This window comes from Oncorhynchus kisutch, linkage group LG25 (genome assembly GCF_002021735.2).
Source record: "Oncorhynchus kisutch isolate 150728-3 linkage group LG25, Okis_V2, whole genome shotgun sequence".
NCBI lineage: Eukaryota > Metazoa > Chordata > Actinopteri > Salmoniformes > Salmonidae > Oncorhynchus > Oncorhynchus kisutch.
This window is the reverse complement of record NC_034198.2, coordinates 36,788,309-36,806,190: the sequence shown is the minus strand read 5'-3', so window position 1 is coordinate 36,806,190 and position 17,882 is coordinate 36,788,309. Positions and strand designations below refer to the sequence as shown.

The window sequence follows — 17,882 nt, the reverse complement described above, 5'->3', positions numbered from 1 at the left end:
ACTAAGGAGACATGGAGAGCTATGCTCTGTGAACTCTGACAGCCCTTTATATAACTAAGGAGACATGGAGAGCTATGCTCTGTGAACTCTGACAGCCCTTTATATAACTAAGGAGACATGGAGAGCTATGCTCTGTGAACTCTGACAGCCCTTTATATAACTAAGGAGACATGGAGAGCTATGCTCTGTGAACTCTGACTGCCCTTTATATAACTAAGGAGACATGGAGAGCTATGCTCTGTGAACTCTGACAGCCCTTTATATAACTAAGGAGACATGGAGAGCTATGCTCTGTGAACTCTGACAGCCCTTTATATAACTAAGGAGACATGGAGAGCTATGCTCTGTGAACTCTGACAGCCCTTTATATAACTAAGGAGACATGGAGAGCTATGCTCTGTGAACTCTGACAGCCCTTTATATAACTAAGGAGACATGGAGAGCTATGCTCTGTGAACTCTGACAGCCCTTTATATAACTAAGGAGACATGGAGAGCTATGCTCTGTGAACTCTGACAGCCCTTTATATAACTAAGGAGACATGGAGAGCTATGCTCTGTGAACTCTGACAGCCCTTTATATAACTAAGGAGACATGGAGAGCTATGCTCTGTGAACTCTGACAGCCCTTTATATAACTAAGGAGACATGGAGAGCTATGCTCTGTGAACTCTGACAGCCCTTTATATAACTAAGGAGACATGGAGAGCTATGCTCTGTGAACTCTGACAGCCCTTTATATAACTAAGGAGACATGGAGAGCTATGCTCTGTGAACTCTGACAGCCCTTTATATAACTAAGGAGACATGGAGAGCTATGCTCTGTGAACTCTGACAGCCCTTTATATAACTAAGGAGACATGGAGAGCTATGCTCTGTGAACTCTGACAGCCCTTTATATAACTAAGGAGACATGGAGAGCTATGCTCTGTGAACTCTGACAGCCCTTTATATAACTAAGGAGACATGGAGAGCTATGCTCTGTGAACTCTGACAGCCCTTTATATAACTAAGGAGACATGGAGAGCTATGCTCTGTGAACTCTGACAGCCCTTTATATAACTAAGGAGACATGGAGAGCTATGCTCTGTGAACTCTGACAGCCCTTTATATAACTAAGGAGACATGGAGAGCTATGCTCTGTGAACTCTGACAGCCCTTTATATAACTAAGGAGACATGGAGAGCTATGCTCTGTGAACTCTGACAGCCCTTTATATAACTAAGGAGACATGGAGAGCTATGCTCTGTGAACTCTGACAGCCCTTTATATAACTAAGGAGACATGGAGAGCTATGCTCTGTGAACTCTGACAGCCCTTTATATAACTAAGGAGACATGGAGAGCTATGCTCTGTGAACTCTGACAGCCCTTTATATAACTAAGGAGACATGGAGAGCTATGCTCTGTGAACTCTGACAGCCCTTTATATAACTAAGGAGACATGGAGAGCTATGCTCTGTGAACTCTGACAGCCCTTTATATAACTAAGGAGACATGGAGAGCTATGCTCTGTGAACTCTGACAGCCCTTTATATAACTAAGGAGACATGGAGAGCTATGCTCTGTGAACTCTGACAGCCCTTTATATAACTAAGGAGACATGGAGAGCTATGCTCTGTGAACTCTGACAGCCCTTTATATAACTAAGGAGACATGGAGAGCTATGCTCTGTGAACTCTGACAGCCCTTTATATAACTAAGGAGACATGGAGAGCTATGCTCTGTGAACTCTGACAGCCCTTTATATAACTAAGGAGACATGGAGAGCTATGCTCTGTGAACTCTGACAGCCCTTTATATAACTAAGGAGACATGGAGAGCTATGCTCTGTGAACTCTGACAGCCCTTTATATAACTAAGGAGACATGGAGAGCTATGCTCTGTGAACTCTGACAGCCCTTTATATAACTAAGGAGACATGGAGAGCTATGCTCTGTGAACTCTGACAGCCCTTTATATAACTAAGGAGACATGGAGAGCTATGCTCTGTGAACTCTGACAGCCCTTTATATAACTAAGGAGACATGGAGAGCTATGCTCTGTGAACTCTGACAGCCCTTTATATAACTAAGGAGACATGGAGAGCTATGCTCTGTGAACTCTGACAGCCCTTTATATAACTAAGGAGACATGGAGAGCTATGCTCTGTGAACTCTGACAGCCCTTTATATAACTAAGGAGACATGGAGAGCTATGCTCTGTGAACTCTGACAGCCCTTTATATAACTAAGGAGACATGGAGAGCTATGCTCTGTGAACTCTGACAGCCCTTTATATAACTAAGGAGACATGGAGAGCTATGCTCTGTGAACTCTGACAGCCCTTTATATAACTAAGGAGACATGGAGAGCTATGCTCTGTGAACTCTGACAGCCCTTTATATAACTAAGGAGACATGGAGAGCTATGCTCTGTGAACTCTGACAGCCCTTTATATAACTAAGGAGACATGGAGAGCTATGCTCTGTGAACTCTGACAGCCCTTTATATAACTAAGGAGACATGGAGAGCTATGCTCTGTGAACTCTGACAGCCCTTTATATAACTAAGGAGACATGGAGAGCTATGCTCTGTGAACTCTGACAGCCCTTTATATAACTAAGGAGACATGGAGAGCTATGCTCTGTGAACTCTGACAGCCCTTTATATAACTAAGGAGACATGGAGAGCTATGCTCTGTGAACTCTGACAGCCCTTTATATAACTAAGGAGACATGGAGAGCTATGCTCTGTGAACTCTGACAGCCCTTTATATAACTAAGGAGACATGGAGAGCTATGCTCTGTGAACTCTGACAGCCCTTTATATAACTAAGGAGACATGGAGAGCTATGCTCTGTGAACTCTGACAGCCCTTTATATAACTAAGGAGACATGGAGAGCTATGCTCTGTGAACTCTGACAGCCCTTTATATAACTAAGGAGACATGGAGAGCTATGCTCTGTGAACTCTGACAGCCCTTTATATAACTAAGGAGACATGGAGAGCTATGCTCTGTGAACTCTGACAGCCCTTTATATAACTAAGGAGACATGGAGAGCTATGCTCTGTGAACTCTGACAGCCCTTTATATAACTAAGGAGACATGGAGAGCTATGCTCTGTGAACTCTGACAGCCCTTTATATAACTAAGGAGACATGGAGAGCTATGCTCTGTGAACTCTGACAGCCCTTTATATAACTAAGGAGACATGGAGAGCTATGCTCTGTGAACTCTGACAGCCCTTTATATAACTAAGGAGACATGGAGAGCTATGCTCTGTGAACTCTGACAGCCCTTTATATAACTAAGGAGACATGGAGAGCTATGCTCTGTGAACTCTGACAGCCCTTTCTATAACTAAGGAGACATGGAGAGCTATGCTCTGTGAACTCTGACAGCCCTTTCTATAACTAAGGAGACATGGAGAGCTATGCTCTGTGAACTCTGACAGCCCTTTATATAACTAAGGAGACATGGAGAGCTATGCTCTGTGAACTCTGACAGCCCTTTATATAACTAAGGAGACATGGAGAGCTATGCTCTGTGAACTCTGACAGCCCTTTATATAACTAAGGAGACATGGAGAGCTATGCTCTGTGAACTCTGACAGCCCTTTATATAACTAAGGAGACATGGAGAGCTATGCTCTGTGAACTCTGACAGCCCTTTATATAACTAAGGAGACATGGAGAGCTATGCTCTGTGAACTCTGACAGCCCTTTATATAACTAAGGAGACATGGAGAGCTATGCTCTGTGAACTCTGACAGCCCTTTATATAACTAAGGAGACATGGAGAGCTATGCTCTGTGAACTCTGACAGCCCTTTATATAACTAAGGAGACATGGAGAGCTATGCTCTGTGAACTCTGACAGCCCTTTATATAACTAAGGAGACATGGAGAGCTATGCTCTGTGAACTCTGACTGCCCTTTATATAACTAAGGAGACATGGAGAGCTATGCTCTGTGAACTCTGACAGCCCTTTATATAACTAAGGAGACATGGAGAGCTATGCTCTGTGAACTCTGACAGCCCTTTATATAACTAAGGAGACATGGAGAGCTATGCTCTGTGAACTCTGACAGCCCTTTATATAACTAAGGAGACATGGAGAGCTATGCTCTGTGAACTCTGACAGCCCTTTATATAACTAAGGAGACATGGAGAGCTATGCTCTGTGAACTCTGACAGCCCTTTATATAACTAAGGAGACATGGAGAGCTATGCTCTGTGAACTCTGACAGCCCTTTATATAACTAAGGAGACATGGAGAGCTATGCTCTGTGAACTCTGACAGCCCTTTATATAACTAAGGAGACATGGAGAGCTATGCTCTGTGAACTCTGACAGCCCTTTATATAACTAAGGAGACATGGAGAGCTATGCTCTGTGAACTCTGACAGCCCTTTATATAACTAAGGAGACATGGAGAGCTATGCTCTGTGAACTCTGACAGCCCTTTATATAACTAAGGAGACATGGAGAGCTATGCTCTGTGAACTCTGACAGCCCTTTATATAACTAAGGAGACATGGAGAGCTATGCTCTGTGAACTCTGACTGCCCTTTATATAACTAAGGAGACATGGAGAGCTATGCTCTGTGAACTCTGACAGCCCTTTATATAACTAAGGAGACATGGAGAGCTATGCTCTGTGAACTCTGACAGCCCTTTATATAACTAAGGAGACATGGAGAGCTATGCTCTGTGAACTCTGACAGCCCTTTATATAACTAAGGAGACATGGAGAGCTATGCTCTGTGAACTCTGACAGCCCTTTATATAACTAAGGGGACATGGAGAGCTATGCTCTGTGAACTCTGACAGCCCTTTATATAACTAAGGAGACATGGAGAGCTATGCTCTGTGAACTCTGACAGCCCTTTATATAACTAAGGAGACATGGAGAGCTATGCTCTGTGAACTCTGACAGCCCTTTATATAACTAAGGAGACATGGAGAGCTATGCTCTGTGAACTCTGACAGCCCTTTATATAACTAAGGAGACATGGAGAGCTATGCTCTGTGAACTCTGACAGCCCTTTATATAACTAAGGAGACATGGAGAGCTATGCTCTGTGAACTCTGACAGCCCTTTATATAACTAAGGAGACATGGAGAGCTATGCTCTGTGAACTCTGACAGCCCTTTATATAACTAAGGAGACATGGAGAGCTATGCTCTGTGAACTCTGACAGCCCTTTATATAACTAAGGAGACATGGAGAGCTATGCTCTGTGAACTCTGACAGCCCTTTATATAACTAAGGAGACATGGAGAGCTATGCTCTGTGAACTCTGACAGCCCTTTATATAACTAAGGAGACATGGAGAGCTATGCTCTGTGAACTCTGACAGCCCTTTATATAACTAAGGAGACATGGAGAGCTATGCTCTGTGAACTCTGACAGCCCTTTATATAACTAAGGAGACATGGAGAGCTATGCTCTGTGAACTCTGACAGCCCTTTATATAACTAAGGAGACATGGAGAGCTATGCTCTGTGAACTCTGACTGCCCTTTATATAACTAAGGAGACATGGAGAGCTATGCTCTGTGAACTCTGACAGCCCTTTATATAACTAAGGAGACATGGAGAGCTATGCTCTGTGAACTCTGACTGCCCTTTATATAACTAAGGAGACATGGAGAGCTATGCTCTGTGAACTCTGACTGCCCTTTATATAACTAAGGAGACATGGAGAGCTATGCTCTGTGAACTCTGACTGCCCTTTATATAACTAAGGAGACATGGAGAGCTATGCTCTGTGAACTCTGACAGCCCTTTATATAACTAAGGAGACATGGAGAGCTATGCTCTGTGAACTCTGACAGCCCTTTATATAACTAAGGAGACATGGAGAGCTATGCTCTGTGAACTCTGACTGCCCTTTATATAACTAAGGAGACATGGAGAGCTATACTCTGTGAACTCTGACTGCCCTTTATATAACCTGGTAACTAAGGAGACACAGAGAGCTATCCTCTGTGAACTCTGACTGCCCTTTATATAACCTGGTAACTAAGGAGACATGGAGAGCTATCCTCTGTGAACTCTGACAGCCCTGTAACTAAGGTAAATATGGAGACATGGAGAGCTATCCTCTGTGAACTCTGACAGCCCTTTATATAACATGGTAACTAAGGATACATGGAGAGCTATCCTCTGTGAACTCTGACAGCCCTATATGTAACATGGTAACTAAGGAGACATGGAGAGCTGTCCTCTGTGAACTCTGACAGCCCTGTATGTAACATGGTAACCAAGGAGACATGGAGAGCTGTCCTCTGTGAACTCTGACAGCCCTGTATGTAACATGGTAACCAAGGAGACATGGAGAGCTGTCCTCTGTGAACTCTGACAGCCCTGTATGTAACATGGTAACCAAGGAGACATGGAGAGCTGTCCTCTGTGTTCTTTTCACTGGGCTTCTTCCAACGCTCACTGACCAACGCATGAAGAATTAAGCACCTGCAGCAGTAACACTCCGAATAGATGCGTCAGAAATAAGAAATAATAATTTTTAACACACATGAATTATAATACTCTGGTAGGCTAAGTTACCTTATTACAGAATTTTTGCCATTCCCATATGTGGGAACATTGCTACTGCAACACGTTAACAACAACTGTTCACGTGTGAGGAGCATAATACTATTTCACCACCACATGTGAACTAGATTTACACATGTTAAAGTTTCTTACATTTTAAACAGAACTTGCAATTCCATATGTGAAAGTGAGATATTCAAAGGTGGAGGTTTCTTACATGTGAATCTGCAAATGTGATGTGGGGGGGCTCCAAGCGATGTGTGAGCGCTCACACACAGGCACAGCACACTAGACCCTCGCTACTGGGACACGCTAGTAACAGTAGAGCATCTGAATCATCTCTTCCTGATTTATACACTGGCTAACAGATCACTTCAGATACACACAGTCCTCCCCTCCCCTCCTCTTCCACTCTCCTCCTCCTCCTCTTCCTCCTCCCCTCTCTTCCTCTTCCTCATGTCTCCTCCTCCTCATCATCATCTCTTCCTCCTCCTCTTCCCCTCTCCTACTCCTCCTCTTCCCCCTCCTCCTCCTCCTCTCTCTCTCTCTCTCTTGCTCGCCCACTTTTCTCTCACTCTCGCTTACACGCTTTCTCAATCACTCGCTCTCTCTCGTTCTGTTGATCTGAGCACTTCCTTTGGTAGCGGAGGAGAGCAGAGCAGCGTGTGAGCGTGTGACTTAAGTGTGTGTGTGTGTGTGTCCAGTGCAGGGATAGCAGTGGAGAGGGAGAGAGAGATAGAGAGAGACAGAATAGCAGCAGAGTGAGAGCCAGCGCTCAGTAACAGGACAGAGAGAGAAGAGAGACGACTCGGAGTCCACGACTAACTGTGAGTACTCTTTTCTTTTCTCTTTCTATATATTTTACTACTGTACTGCATTAGCTGTGTTTCTCATGGAGGAATGACACATAGTGTAGAAACATACTGTAGACACAAACTGTATACACACACTACACACACTACACACACACACGGTAGAAACAAACTGTACACCCAAACTGTACACACACACTACATGCACACACTGTAGACACACTGTACACACACACTGTAGAGCAGGTATAGTGGTAACTGTACAGAGAAGCAGGAACAGTCACACACACACAGTTATACTAACGGTCATACAAAAATAGTATACACACACGCACAAGTGTATGAACTCACACACACACACACACACACACACACACACACACACACACACAAACACACACACACACACACACACACACACACACACACAAGCACACACACACACACACACACACACACACACACACACACACACACACACACACACACACACACACACACACACACAAGCACACACACACACACACACGCATGCAGAAGACACGCACAAATGCACACACACGTCTCTATCACAGTCAAACATTTCTTCACACTAATACAGTAGGGAAAATCTGTGTGAAGGCCACACGCTTTTATGTAGAACAATGTAGCATTGCATTACATCACCACGGAATCTTCCTAAAAACAGAATGATGTACAGATTGTTTATTTGAGTTGATTTCATGCTTTTAGCTTGAAGAGTATTTTCATGGATGTTTTAGCTTGTTCATACGTATTGACTGAAACATCACTGGGCTGTGGACGTACGTGTGTGAATATATGTGCATAAGTGTGTGTGTGTGTGTGTGTGTGTGTGTGTGTGTGTGTTTGTGCGCACAGTACCTGTGTGTAATGTCTGTGATATACCACAGTAAACCAATGTGAAGTGGTCCAACCGCAACGTCAGAAAGCCGACACCAAGATACAGGGTCCAGGACCGACGTAAAACCTCAAAACATAATGTTCACTGAATATACAGCGTTTGCGTGTGGCTGTGAGCACAGTTGCTGGTGCCTGTGTCTGAATATGAGTCAGTGAGACTTTGTATCTGGGACTTAAGTGATTCTCCAGTCTTACAGTGTCTGAAGAGCCATATTGACTAGTCCTGCATGTTGTATTATTTTTCACGTGAAACAATCGATATCTCCCACCGGCTACCCTATCCTACCCTACCGTAATGAAGCGAAGCCTCTGATTTGTGGAATCACCAGTGTAGCACACTGACATCACAGTAAGATGAGATATATTCATTTTAGAGTTTCACTTCTCTTTTATAAAAGATACAGGGGATAGTGGTTAAGGAGGGATAAGATGTAGAGTGCAGCGTTGACGCTGAGGGTAGCAGAGAGAGAGAGAGAGAGAGAGAGAGAGAGAGAGAGAGAGAGATTTAGAGAGAGAGAGAGAGAGAGAGATTTAGAGAGAGAGAGAGAGAGAGAGAGAGAGAGAGAGAGAGAGAGAGAGATTTAGAGAGAGAGAGAGAGAGAGAGAGAGAGAGAGAGAATGTAGTGAACACACTTTTTATTCCGGTCAAAATGACAAAAAAAGAAAGCACAAAGTAACATAAAATGTGCCCAAACAAGGAACATCTTCAAGTAATGCGTGTAACAATATCCACAATATCCACAATACACGTAACACAAACAATCTTACACAAAAGACATGATGGGTAAAATAGGAATAAATACATATGGATTGATTGGGGAATGAAAACCAGGTGTTCAGTGAACAAGACACAACAAATGGATACATGGAGCGGTGACGTCGACCGTCGAACGAACAAGGAGAGGAGCCGACTTCTGCAGAAGTCGTGTGTGTGTGTGTGTGTGTGTGTGTGTGTGTGTGTGTGTGTGTGTGTGTGTGTGTGTGTGTGTGTGTGTGTGTGTGTGTGTGTGTGTGTGTGAGAGAGTGAGAGTGAGACAGGCACAGGCACAGACACAGACAGACACAAGACATGGGGGGAATATTACCATTCCTGAGGACTTTTTCCAACTCAGAATCTTTTGTCTGTGGTAGTCAGAATGTTGTAAGTGTCGTTTGTGTGTGTGTATGTGGTACACATACCTAGCGTGACAGGGTGTGCATAGAACACATTTTCTCTATATTCAATCCAGTCCCATGTGAAAAGAGTTATAGTAAATTAAAACGAAATGGACCTTCTTTGTGGAGTCAAATACATTAAGTCATTTGTCACATTCTGTCTTTCATTACCAAGAGCTCTCAGAAAAATGTCTGTGGGCCGTTAGCATGTCATCAGGGCCGGGTGTATGTGTACAGTACATTGGCATAAGTGTTTGTCGTCAAGGCAGTGTGTTTGTGAGCAGGAGCGTATGTATCTGTAAAGAGTGTGTGTGAGTGTGTGTGTGTGAATCTGCCAGAGTGTGTGTATCTGTGGGGGTGTGTGTATCTGTAGGGGTGTTCTGCTGTTTGCAGTGAGAGTGTCTGCAGGAGTGTGTGTACGGTATCTCTGAGAGTGTGTGTATCTGTAGGGGTGTGTGTATCTGTAGGGGTGTTCTGCTGTTTGCAGTGAGAGTGTCTGCAGGAGTGTGTGTACGGTATCTCTGAGAGTGTGTGTATCTCTGAGAGTGTGTGTATCTGTAGGGGTGTTCTGCTGTTTGCAGTGAGAGTGTCTGCAGGAGTGTGTGTACGGTATCTCTGAGAGTGTGTGTATCTCTGAGAGTGTGTGTATCTCTGAGAGGGTGTGTATCTCTGAGAGGGTGTGTATCTCTGAGAGTGTGTGTACGGTATCTCTGAGATTGTGTGTATCTCTGAGAGTGTGTGTATCTCTGAGAGTGTGTGTATCTCTGAGAGTGTGTGTGGGCAGTGTTTGTGGGTAGATTCTGGGCTCACAGCGCCTACAGAAAGAATTCATAACCTTTGACTTTTTCCATATTTTGTTGTTACAGCTTGAATTTAGAAGGGATACATTTAGATTTTGTGTTACTGCCCTACACACAATACCCCATAATGACATCACAATACCCCATAATGACATCACAATACCCATCATGACATCACAATACCCCATCATGACTTCACAATACCTCATATTGTCAAAGTGTAATTATGTTTTTACAAATTTCAAAAAAATGAAAAACTGAAATGTCTTGAGTCAATAAGTAGTGAACTACGTTGTTAGGGCAAGTCTAAATATGTTAGGGCAAGCCTAAATATGTTAGGGCAAGCCTAAATATGTTAGGGCAAACCTAAATATGTTAGGGCAAGCCTAAATATGTTAGGGCAAGCCTAAATATGCTAGGGCAAGTCTAAATATGTTAGGGCAAGCCTAAATATGCTAGGGCAAGCCTAAATATGCTAGGGCAGGCCTAAATATGTTAGGGCAAGCCTAAATATGTTAGGGCAAGCCTAAATATGCTAGGGCAAGCCTAAATATGTTAGGGCAAGTCTAAATATGCTAGAGCAAGCCTAAATATGTTAGGGCAAGCCTAAATATGCTAGGGCAAGCCTAAATATGTTAGGGCAAGCCTAAATATGCTCAGGTATACTATTTTGCTTAACAAGTCACATAACAAATGGCAGGGAATCACTCTATGTGCAGTAATAACGTTTAACATGGTTTGTTTATGACTACCGTATCTATTTACCCCACACATACAATTATCCGTAAGGTCCCTCATTTGAGCAGTGAATTTCAAACACAGATTCAACCACAAAGACCAGGGAGGTTTTCCAACACCTTGCAAAGAAGGGCACCTATGGGTAAAAAAAAGCACACTTTGAATATTCCTTTGAGCTTGGTGAAGTTATTAATTACACTTTGGATGGTGTATCTATACACTGAGTCACTACAAAGCAGTGGAGGCTGGAAAGGGAGGATCATTCTGTTCAGTGAATTTCATAAACATAAATATAGTGAAACATTAAAAAAGTTATACTTTTTAGATAAAACTATACTAAATATCACCAAATAACTGATTAAAACCCACTGTTTTGCAATGAAGTTCTACTGTAGCCTCAACAGCACTCTCTGGGTTAGCATCATGGTGTAGCCTAAGGACAGCTAGCTTCTGTCCTCCTCTGGGTACATTGACTTCAATAGAAAACCTAGTAGGCTCATGGTTCTCACCCCCTTCCATAGACACGTCATAATTCTTGAGTCAATAAGTAGTCAACCACTTTGTTAGGGCAAGCCTAAATATGCTAGTGACAGCCTAAATATTATGACGAATTCGGCCTTTAGCAATATTGCCCATAGAACCGCATTGAATAATACATTCATAAATGGCAAAAATCACAGTGAATTTTTTTTTCTCCAAGTATTTAACCCTTTACTTCCATTGGTGGGTTGTAGAACAAAACGGAAAACACAGATCTCGTGAGAGTCTCCCCATTCCATCGTGTTTGGATGCTGCAAATGTTAGGGATGTCTCCTGGTCTGACAAAGAGCGCTGTAACTCTGCCTCTTTCCACCGCGGATTAGGAAGGGCGACATAGGAGGATGCGTTGGATGAAGACGCAGACCATTCAAAACTGGGGATTTTTTTTATTTTTATGTTTGATAGATTGACGCACCGGTGCGTCAATAGATTCTAGGGGGACAACGAGCAAAGTGATTATGCTGTTTGCCTGTGGCTGCACTTAAAGTGAACTGTGTTTGCGGGTGATCAGGCAAGATGGCGCCGACAGACATCGAAGTTCTACTTCTAGCTCCAAAGCAACTGTGCAAGTATTTTGTACAATCAATACAATCAGTGTCGTTATTTCCTCCGTAAGGCAAAACGTAAGTGCAGAGCCAAAGTGGAGTCGCAATTCAATGGCTCAGACACAAGACTGATGTGGCAGGGTCTATAGACAATCACGGACTAAAAGGGAAACCAGCTACGTCGCGGACACCAACGTCTTTGTCTCCAGGACAAGCTAAACACTTTCTTCGCCTGCTTTGAGGATAACACAGTGCCACCCAAGGACGGTGGGCTCTCGTTCTCTGTGGCCGACGTGAGGAAGTCATTTAAACATGTTAACCCTCGCAAGGCAGCCGGCCCAGACGGCATCCCTTGCCGCATCCTCAGAGCATGCACAGACCAGTTGGCTGGAGTGATTATGGACATATTCAATCTCTCCCTATCCCAGTCCGCTGTCCTCACATGCTTTAAGATGTCCACCATTGTTCTTGTACCCAAGAAAGCAAAGGTAACTGAGCTAAATGACTAATCGCCCCGTAGAACTCACTTCTGTCGCCATGAAGTTCTTTGTGAGAGTAGTTAAGGATCATATCACCTCTACTTTAACTGACAACCTAGACCCGCTCCAATTTGCTTACCGCCCCAATAGATCCACAGACGATGCAGTTGACATTACACTGCACACTGCCCTATCCCATCTGGACAATATGAATACCTATGTAAGAATGTTGGTCATTGACTGTAGCTCAGCATTCAACACCATAGTACCCTCCAAGCTCATCATTAAGCTTGGGGCCCTGGGTCTGAATACCCACCCTGTGCAACTGGGTCCTGGACCTCCCGACGGGCCTCCCCCAGGTGGTGAAGGTAGGGAACACCTCCACTTTGCTGATCCTCCTGTACTCCTTGTTCAGCCATGACTGCATGACCACGCATGTCTCCAACTCAATCATCAAGTTTGCATACAACAGTTGTAGACCTGAATACAAACAATGATGCGACAGCCTACAGGTAGAAGGTGAGGCCCCTGGTGGAGTGGTGACAGGAAAATAACCTCTCCCTCAACGTCAACAAAACGAAGGAGTTGATCGTGAACTTCAGGAAACAGCAGAAAGAGCACGCCCCTATTCACATCGACGGGACCACAGTGAAGAAGGTGAAAAGATTCAAGTTCCTCGGCGTACACATCACTGCCAATCTGAAAGGGTCCACCCACACAGACAGTGTGGTGAAGAAGGCACAACAGCGCCTCTTCAACCTCAGGAGGATGAAGAAATTCAGCTTGGCCCCTAAGATCTTCACAAACTTTTTACAGATGCACAATTGAGAGCATCCTGTCAGGCTGTATCACCGCCTGGTACGGCAACTGCAATGCCCGCATCCGCAGGGCTCTCTGAGGGTGGTGCGGTGTAACGAAGACACTGTGAGTCGAGAAGCAGGTGAAACGTTTAATAAAACAACAAAAATGGAACTAGACACCATAACAGTAGTGTCTTTGCATGAACACAAGATCAATACTGACTGGGGAAGGAACATAAGGGAGTGCCAGATACAGTGGGAGGTAATAAGTGAGGTTAAGGAGTCCAGGTGTGCCTCATGATGACATACCGGAGCACGTAATGATTGACGCCAGGTGTGCGTAATGATGGATCCCAGGACCGGTGGGTAGAAGTCCAGCGATGTAGAACACCGGATGAGAGAAGCGGGAGTAGACGTGACTTGAGGTCTGCCCAACACATCACCGGGGGCACACCGCCTGCCAACCAGGACACCGACAGCTCCCGATGTCACAGGAAGGCCAAAAAGATAATCAAGGACTTCACCCACCCGAGCCACTGCCTGTTCACCTAGCTACCATCCAGAAGGTGAGGTTAGTACAGATTCATCAAAGCTGGGACCTAGAGACTGAAAAACACCTTTTATCGCAAGGTCATCAGACTCTTAAATAGCCATCACTAGCCGGCTACCACCCGGTTAGGCAAATCTGCGCCTTACAGGCTGCTGCCCTATGTACATAGACATGGAATCATTGGTCACTAGTCACTTAAATAATGTTTATAATCTGCTTTCCTCATTTCATATGCATATACTGTATTCTTATCTACTCTACTTTAGTCAATGCTCGTCCTAATATTTATATATCTCGTTTACTTTATATTTGTGTGTATTCTTGTGAATAGTTAAATATTACTGCACTGTTGGAGCTAGGAACACAACCATTTTGCTACACCCGCAATAATAATAATCGGCTAAATATGTTGTATGTGACCAATAAAAATGTATTTGATACGATGATCCGGGTGTATTCCTTCTGCGGATTCTTTCCAGGCTGTAACACAACAAAATGTGGAATAGGTCAAGGGGTATGAATACTTTCTGAAGGCACTGTAACTGGGGAGTGTGGTAGACAAGGTGTCTGAAGCTTATGCAGGCATTTTCTCTGTAGGCCTATTTCTCAGCATATCACTGTACTTCTTTGTAGTCGTACATAACAAGGCTTTTCTATGTGGAGCTACGGAGACGTGTGTGATGTGTGATGTGAGTTTTGAGGTTTAGAAAATTATAGCTTGTGAAGATACCTTTTTAGTTTTCATCTGTTCGAGGTTGTGTGTGCGTGTGCATGCGTGTGTGTGTGTGTGTCTGTGTGTGTGTGTGTGAGGGGATGAGAGAGTGTTTGCCTGTCTCGGTGAGGACAGTAATAATAGGAGCCATATCCCCTGGAGGCCCTTACTTTAGACAGGAAGCTATACAAAGGCTTTAGGGATATAGTGTGTGTGTGTGTGTGTGTTGTGTGTGTGTGTGTGTGTGTGTGTGTGTGTGTGTGTGTGTGTGTGTGTGTGTGTGTGTGTGTGTGTGTGTGTGTGTGTGTGTGTGTGTGTGTGTGTGTGTGTGTGTGTGTGTGTGTGTGTGAACAGACAGATTGCTCTATGCAGAGAGAGAGAGAGGAATGGAATTAGACTACAAAACATTTTTGCTTAAAAATGATTGCATGCAATTACATCCATTTGCGTCATTCTGAAATACCCCCCAAATCTTCCCACATATCAAACACTTCGTAGAATTAATTATTTGTTGAATATTTTAATTAAACATTTAATCCATCTAAGTAACCGATTAGACTGATTAGAAACGGGCTGCTTATACAGTGTATATATATATATATATATATGTATATATACTGACTAAACCCTACAGTCCTTTATTGTTGTAGACTTTACATAGTGTATTATATGTTAATTTAAATCTCCAAATATGATGTTTTATTTTGTGCGTCAGCAAAGCAACATCCAACAACATCCAGCTTTACTCATTATTACATAAAGATTAGTTAGACAGTGTTCTTCTCTATTTGTTCAGTCGTCTTGACTGGTATATTTTATGATTCTATAACAATATCCAGAAAGCTCAGTTCTCCTTCACCATAATCTACCCTGAGAGAGAGAGATTGTTGTTGTATCAGAGCAGGGGCTGTACATAGTTTTGTGTCCCTAGTGGTACACTCTTCTCCTATATAGTGCACCACTTTTGTAGTTTAAGATACAGGGAAGTAGTGTCCTAAATAGGGAATAGTGTGCCATTTAAGATGCTGATGGACAGAGTATGGTTCTCCTGCCTGTCTGTCTGTATTGAGAGAAGAGCGATGAGGCTGTATTCACAGGCTGTATCGAATGGCTTTAGAGAGAGGAGAGAGTAGGTTAAGACAGCTGAGTGTACACTGAGATTTACATGTGAACGAGGTGTTAACCGCATTACCACAATCGTGAGAGAAAGCTCCTTTCCTCAGCACAGGTGTGTGTGTGTGTGTGTGTGTGTGTGTGTGTGTGTGTGTGTGTGTGTGTGTGTGTGTGTGTGTGTGTGTGTGTGTGTGTGTGTGTGTGAGAGACGTTCCACTCATTGAGTGGGTGTATAGACAATGATTAGAACAGAACTCTGAGTTCCATTCTAGAATTGTCTATGTTCCAATCTGGAATTTTCAGTGTTCTGTTCAATAGATTACTGAGAATTCCATGTTCTATAGAATATAATCTATTCTATACATAATTGTCTATGTTCCAATTCTCCATGTTTCATTTTGGAATTATCAGGTTTGTTGGTTCAGAGCACTACCCAGCTAGCACAAAACATTCTAAGAACCATATTTTCTTAGAGCTTGGTGAGAGAGTGTGGTTGTCCTATGGTTATTTTGCACACAACCTTCCTACAACCTTCTGGAAATGATACAGGATAATTTCTTGGCTTTGGAACATTCTCAGCACAATTAAGGAACAACAAAATAACATTTTCTTGGTATATAATTACTTAACAGAACGTTTCCTAAACGTTCAAACATGGTTACATTTAATTTCCATTTTGGTAATGTTTTATTAACGTTGTCCAACTGGTTTGATATTTGGGGATGTTCTCAAATAATTCAGAGAATGTTAAGAAACAACATTGTTGTGTGTGAATTTCAGTACTTCAGCATAACGTTTCCTACAGGGTTCATCATGGTTCTAATTAAAGTCATGTTCTCAAATTGTTCTGAGAACGTAAAGAAACAACATTGTTGTGTGTGAATTTCAGTACTTCAGCATAACGTTTCCTACAGGGTTCATCATGGTTCTAATTAAAGTCATGTTCTCAAATTGTTCTGAGAACGTAAAGAAAACTTTCCATAAAAACCACAAAACTTTAGTAATGTTCAGAGAACATGAGTAATAGCATTTAAAAACACACAGTCTGTTATCAGTGTCAACAAAACTCTCCATCCTCTATCTTATTAAATATGTTCAGGTGTGTTGGCCACGCCCACTAATTGGCCAAACCTGATCATAATGTGTACTTTTTTCCTTTGAAATGGGGTCTGTTTGAATAAACTAAAATTAAAAGCTTCGTATTGGTTAAAAAAGCAGGACATGCTAGCGCCATGAACTAATTCCATGGAGAGAGAAAAGAAAATCACAGGTTTGAATCTCACGAACGAGGTGCCACATGTTTAATGCCTAAAGCAAATTAATATCCATGTGTCCTGTCTGTGCCTGGAGTTAAAAACAGTTAACCTAAACTGGCAGTGTTTTATAAATAAATAAAATAAATAAACATTATTTATCCAGGTATAACTGCGACCTGGCCAAGGTAAAGCAAAGCAGTGTGACACAAACAACAACTCAGAGTTACACATGGAATAATCAAATATACAGTCACTAACACAACAGAGACAAAGTCTATAAACATTGTGTGCAAAGGAACTAAATAAATAAATAACAGCATGGGGATGAGGTACTTGGATGGGCTATTTACAGATGGGCTATGTACAGGTGCAGTGATCTGTAAGCTGCTCTGACAGCTGGAGCTGTCAGTTAGTGAGGCAGGGTCTCCAGCTTCAGGGATTTTTGCAATTTGTGTGTTATTAAAAGTCTTAACGGAACATGGTTTCAGAAACATTATTTAAATCCTTTCAAATAACATAATTCCATTTTCAGAACGTTAATAAAACCTCACAGGAAAACTTTCAGGGAACCTTCCTGCAACTGAAAAATGGTTCTCAGAACAGGCAAAATGTTAGAAAGACATTCTGTTTTAAATGAACAGGAAACGTATGGCTTCGTTTCCAGAACAAATGAGAAACCAAACAAGTACGTTCTCACAACTTCCAAGGAACCAAATGTGCTAGCTGGGTATGCCGTACATTGCGATAACCAGACCTCTCCTTGGCCATCCCTGTCACACTGAGTGTTCAAAACATTAGAAACACCTTCCTAATATTGAGTTGTATCCGCTTTTGCCCTCAGAACACCCTCAATTCGTCAGGGCGTGAACTCTACAAGGTGTCGAAAGCATTCCACAGGGATGCTGACCCATGTTGATTCCAATG

The 17,882-nt window shown here is 42.9% G+C and overlaps 1 protein-coding gene across 1 annotated transcript in view; it reads left to right on the top strand.

Moving 5' to 3' along the window:
• Window positions 1-7,110: 7,110 nt before the first annotated feature.
• Window positions 7,111-17,882, top strand: part of LOC109883146 (RNA binding protein fox-1 homolog 1) — a 718,311-nt gene continuing 707,539 nt past the window's right edge. The window contains exon 1 of the mRNA XM_031804809.1: window positions 7,111-7,364. The gene's annotated coding sequence lies outside the window, so the exon portion shown is untranslated. The remainder of the gene's footprint in view (window positions 7,365-17,882) is intronic.